Here is a 6,438-nt window from a genome sequence, read left to right on the forward strand (position 1 = left end):
TCCTCCTCCTCCTTCTCCTCCTCCTCCTCCTCCTTCTCCCCCTCCTCCTCCTCCTTCTCCTCCTCCTCCTCCTGTACAGAACACAGGCTGCAGGAGGTGTCCTAACCCCCCCACGACCTCAACATTCCCCCACCAGCAATCTGGTCCACGCACACTTCACTGTGAATGGTGACAGATGGTGATGGTGTGTGATGTTGCAGGGATTAGACCACAAACAAATCCACCCCCCCACACACACATCCCCCAGCTGATCCCTCTCCCATCCATCCTCCCTCTGACACTTTCTGCCCCCGCTCCGGTGGACATCCATCATTCAGGGATGCGTTTGGAGCAGAACTCAAACCCGGGTTGATGTTCCCACCAGACGGTGTGAAGTAAAGCAGGTTCTGGTGTCGTCACCTCCAGAGGCACAACGCCTGCCTGACTTCATCCTCCTCACTGGCCGACTGCACCAGTGCTCTTCATGCAGCTGTTTACACACACACACACACACACACACACACACACACACACACACACACACACACACACACACACACACACACACACACACACACACACACACACACACACACACACACACACACACATTTAGGCGTGGATCCAGTGGGATGAGACTGTGACACCCGGCGTCCTGAGGTTCTTCTGTGGACGTCTTCCCTCCAGACTGCCTGCTCCCTCAGTGAAGGTGTGCTCCGTGCTGACTGGAGTCACCTGTGTCTCATAAAGTCAAGAACACTCAGACATTCTTGGTGTTGTTTTAAACTCCTGTATTCCCTCCTGTCTGTCAGGTTTTAGCGATACAGAAGTGAGCGACTGGAGACACAGGAGAAGAGTTCAATTTAATGAATGCAAACATGAACTTCTTCTTCTTTTCTTTGGACTTTTCCCTTCAGGGGTCTCCTCAGCCAATCGGTGTCCTCCATCTAACCCTGTCTTCTCATCCTCTTCTCTCACACCACCTACCTTCATGTCCTCTTTCACTACATCCATAAACCTCCTCTCTGGTCTTGGGATGAGACACAGGTGCAAACTAGAACCAAGAAAGTCAGAGACTGTAACATCCCACGACAGCCCTGAATTCAAAATTTTACCTTGACCTACCTTGACCCACCTTTAGGGTAGGTAGGGGCAAGTTTTGGGGGTAAATCAAAGCATTAGCTTTGATCTATGGTCTTACTCACACTGGCCTCCCCCCTCGTCTTTCTATCTTATCTGGTTCCTGAGTGTACAAAAGTTGAAACTTGTCTTTGACCTGGTTTTCTCAAGGTCAAGGTCCTCATCTCATCTCCATCCCCTTTGCTGCCTGAGTCGTGTGCTTCTTGTTTCATCTTTCTATCTGAACGGTTGGAAGATATTTGGTGGACATACAAACGGACAAACGGACACACAAACACTGACGATTACCATACATCACCGCTTTGAAGCGGGATGTAATTACAGCACATCCCCTTCGTGGGTGTAACAACGGACTTTCAGTTGATTATTTTCTTCTTTCCCTTCTTGATTTTCCTTGACCTGGACGACTGACCACCTGTGACAACACAGACAGCAATAACCACTAAAACACACAGATATCATTTTTAGAACAAGAGGAACCAACGCTAGAGGACTGGCTCCTCATCTTCTCACACTTGATTCTCTCCCTGGTACCTGAGTTCACCTGCAGACCAAACCAAAGCACAGCTGCTGCAATACCTCTGATCCTTTATACTGCAGCAGCAGTCTGAGCAGAACCCTGATCAGAGATAATCGGTCTGAGCAGAACCCTGATCAGAGATAATCAGTCTGAGCAGAACCCTGATCAGAGATAATCAGTCTGAGCAGAACCCTGATCAGAGATAATCAGTCTGAGCAGAACCCTGATCAGAGATAATCGGTCTGAGTAGAACCCTGCCCTCCAGCGGTCAGCCTCTTCCTCTCTTTCTGTCTGTCAGAGGAAGTGAACCGGCTCCAAATGAAATCTGTGCTACAGGGGGGGCTACACTATGTGGGGACAGAAAAGGCTCTCAATGTTAAGGGTTTTCCACACTACCATCGCTTTCTGTACACTCAATCAATCTATCCATCCATCCATCCATCCATCCATCCATCCATCCATCCATCCATCCATCCATAATGATCAGTGACACTGTGTTGTGTATTGACTGATGGTCATGTGACCTACCGCTCCCTGCTGATACATTCTGGGTTGTTTTGAACAATGAGTCACACTGAACCATCAGTAGTCACGTTGCATTGTGGGTAGTGTAGGCGTGTGGGTACCGGTCTATACGTGGGACAGTGTGTGTTGTTGTGAGAAGGCAGCTGGAGGAGCAGAGGTGTCAGCTGACCGGCTGAGGTGTCAGCTGACCGGCTGCGTCTACCCCCCAAGCCTGGGGAGGCGGGTCTAAAGAACACGTCACTTCTCTGGAACATCTGCTGCTTGAGCAATTAATACAGTTCACTTCCTGCATTTGTGAAGCTTTCACCACGTTCCTGCTATAAAGTGCTCTTGTCTCATCACTGTGTTCTCAGTGGGAGATGTTTGAATGTTCTAATGTCTCACGGAGCGGATCCAAACACATTTACATGCTGTGATAATGTCTGGTAGTCTCAGCACCAACAGTCTCCACAAGGTCTTCACGGTGTGATGTTTGTGTAGGTGTGTAAAGACAGGTCAGCCTCAGACGGAGACACGGAGGAATGTTGGAACAAGAGGCAGACGGTGTCTCCAGGTCACCAGCTGCTCCTCAGGGTGGTGACGGGGAGGGGGGTCTGCAGCTGCCTCTGGTCACCCACGGTCACCTTCATATTCATTCATTCATTCATTCAATCATTCAATCACTCACTCATTCATTCATTCATTCATTCATTCATTCATTCATTCATTCATTCATTCATTCATTCATTCATTCATTCATTCATTCATTCATTCATTCATACATTACTGTAAACAAAAATACCACACCACTACAGGCCACCATGAAACCACCTGATGTAAGGAAGGAACACAGACCTCAGACTTTATTCTAATTCTCATCAAACAATTCATTACCAACACAGTGACAGTAGCAGGGCTGTGAACCGCTTCACGGAACGAAAACTAAACCGAAAACTTCATATTTTTTAATGTTCCGGAACAGAATCGGAACAGAAAATAATTGTAAACCCGTTAATACCGGGTTTTTTTCGTTCCTAAAAAAAATGTTTGACCTGATGTTTCACTTCCTGTCCTTCACTGGAGGGGTGAGAGCAGAGAGAAGTAGAGGCTATCAGCAGCAGGTAAGAACAGGGAGGTCTCCCAGTCACCATTAATCATTACAGGTGAACACTCAGCGTGTCAGTCTGAACATGTATGATTTAGACATGAACTCATTGGCTGAAGTCATTTTCAGAGCAGTGTGTTCCCGTACTGGCAGCGCTTTGTAGTAATACTGAGCTATGGGAGAAGAACTATGAAGATCTGTTGTTCAGCAATAAATGACATGGTGGGAGTTACTCTGTTCTTATGTCATGTAGTGTCTAAGTAGGAGGCATAAGCCTGAACTACATGATATAACTGTCATAAAGCAGAGGTGTAGTGCTGTGGTACTGTTTACTGGAGGGTGGGGGCATATCTATAATTATAGTCTATAGTATATAAACTAATTGTTTTAGGTGTCAATTTAAAGTCCTTAATTTACCGTATTTTGTGCACCATTCAGCTCCTTGTTTAAGAGGCTCAGTCTAAATAACGGAGTTCATTTCTGTACTTTAACCAGACACACGGCGCACATTATTGTTCGGAGCACGGTCGCTAACGGAAGCAGAAAGGTGACTGTGGTTGAACTGTGTTGTACTATAAATTTCAAAAAATGCACCAACATTATCTTTTAAGTCTGTTTTTATGTCTTTATTTTGTGATAAATGTGTAGTAAATCCCTGAAGTCCTCGTCTCCGGTCTGCATTGAATCTGTCGGTAGTTTCTCCCCCGCTGACCGGCTGGTTTCCGGGGGTCTGTCCGGTAATGATGCTTTAGAGAAACATCGGACAGAAGTCTGAGCAGACACGTTAGTCCAGGACCCACAATCCACCACATGTTGGGGGGGTGTAACTCCTCTGCACTACTACTGCAGTAGTAGTTATAGTAGTAGTATCAGTAGTAGTATCAGTAGTAGTAGTAGTTATAGTAGTAGTATCAGTAGTAGTAGTAGTAGTAGTAGTAGTAGTAGTTATAGTAGTAGTATCAGCTGTAGTAGTTATAGTAGTAGTATCAGCAGTAGTAGTAGTATCAGTATTAGTAGTAGTAGTTATAGTATTAGTATCAGCAGTAGTAGTAGTATCAGTATTAGTAGTAGTAGTTATAGTATTAGTATCAGCAGTAGTAGTATTTATAGTTATAGTAGTAGTAGTAGTAGTAGTAGTAGTAGTAGTAGTATCAGTAGTAGTAGTAGTTATAGTAGTAGTAGTAGTAGTAGTAGTAGTAGTAGTAGTAGTAGTAGTAGTAGTAGTAGTTATAGTAGTAGTATCAGCAGTAGTAGTAGTATCAGTAGTAGTAGTAGTTGTAGTATTTATAGTAGTAGTATCAGCAGTAGTCATAGTAGTATCAGTAGTAGTTGTAGTATCAGTAGTAGTAGTAGTAGTAGTTATAGTAGTAGTATCAGTAGTAGTCTCTTCTTCTTTCTTCTTTTCCTTTTGGCTTTTCCCTTCAGGGGTCGCCACAGCCAATCAATTTCCTCCATCTAGCCCTGTCCTTTGAATCCTCTTCTCTCAAACCAACTACCTTCATGTCCTCTTTCACTACATCCATAAACCTCCTCTTTGGTCTTCCTCTAGGCCTCCTGCCTGGCAGTTCAGAACTCAGCATCCTTCTACCAATATATTCACTATCTCTCCTCTGGACATGTCCAAACCATCTCAGTCTGGCCTCTCTGACTTTGTCTCCAAAACCTCTAACATGTGCTGTCCCTCTGATGGACTCATTCCTGATCCTATCCATCCTGGTCACTCCCAGAGAGAACCTCAGCATCTTCATCTCTGCTACCTCCAGCTCTGTCTCCTGTCTTTTCCTCAGTGACACTGTCTCTAGACCAAACAACATCGCTGGTCTCACCACAGTTTTGTACACCTTTCCTTTCATTGTAACTGAAACTCTTCTATCACACATCACACCTGACACTTTCCTCCACCCGTTCCATCCTGCCTGTACACGCTTCTTCACCTCTTTTCCACACTCTCCATTGCTCTGGACTGTTGAGCCTAAGTACTTAAAATCCTCCACCTTCTTGATCTCTTCTCCCTCTAACCTCACTCTTCCACTTGGGTCCCTCTCATTCACACACATGTATTCTGTCTTACTGTGGCTAACCTTCATTCCTCTCCTTTCCAGGACAAACCTCCACTTCTCTAGCTTCTCCTCCACCTGTTCCCTGCTCTCACTGCAGATCACAATGTCATCTGCAAACATTATAGTCCATGGAGATTCCTGTCTAACCTCGTCTGTCAGCCTGTCCATCACCATGGCAAACAAGAAGGGGCTCAGAGCTGATCCCTGATGCAGTCCCACCTCCACCTTGAACTCCTCTGTCACACCTACACACACCTCACCACTGTCTTACAGTCCTCATACATGTCCTGCACCTTCTAACATACTTCTCTGCCACTCCAGACTTCCTCATACAATACCACAGTTCCTCTCTGGACACCCTGTCATCAGCTTTCTCCAGATCTACAAAAACACAATGCAGCTCCCTCTGGCCTTCTCTGTACTTCTCTATCAACATCCTCAAAGCAAATACTGCATCTGTAGTACTCTTTTTGGCATGAAACCATACTGCTGCTCACAAATGTTCACTTCTGCCCTTAGTCTAGCTTCCACTACTCTCTCCCATAACTTCATTGTATGGCTCATCAGCTTTATTCCTCTATAGTTGCCACAACTCTGCACATCTCCCTTGTTCTTAAAAATGGGCACCAGCACACTTCTCCTCCATTCCTCAGGCATCTTCTCACTATCTAAGATCCTGTTGAACAACCCAGTCAGAAACTCTACTGCCACCTCTCCTAGACACTTCCATACCTCTACAGGTATATCATCAGGACCGACTGCCTTTCCACTCTTCATCCTCTTCAATGCCCTCCTCACTTCATCCTGACTAATCTTCGCTACATCCTGGTCCACAACAGTCACCTCTTCTAGTCTTTGTTCTCTCTCATTTTCCACGTTCATCAACTCTTCAAAGTACTCTTTCCATCTTCCCATCACACTACTGGCACCTGTCAATAGACTTCCATCCCTATCCTTAATCACCCTAACCTGCTGCACGTCCTTCCCATCTCTGTCTCTCTGTCTTGCCAACCGGTATAGATCAGTCTCTCCCTCCTTACTGTCCAACCTAGCATACAAGTCATCATAAGCTTCTTGTTTGGCCTTTGCTACCTCTACCTTCACCTTACGCTGCATCTCCCTGTACTCCT

Source organism: Antennarius striatus, chromosome 20 (assembly GCF_040054535.1).
Source record: "Antennarius striatus isolate MH-2024 chromosome 20, ASM4005453v1, whole genome shotgun sequence".
NCBI lineage: Eukaryota > Metazoa > Chordata > Actinopteri > Lophiiformes > Antennariidae > Antennarius > Antennarius striatus.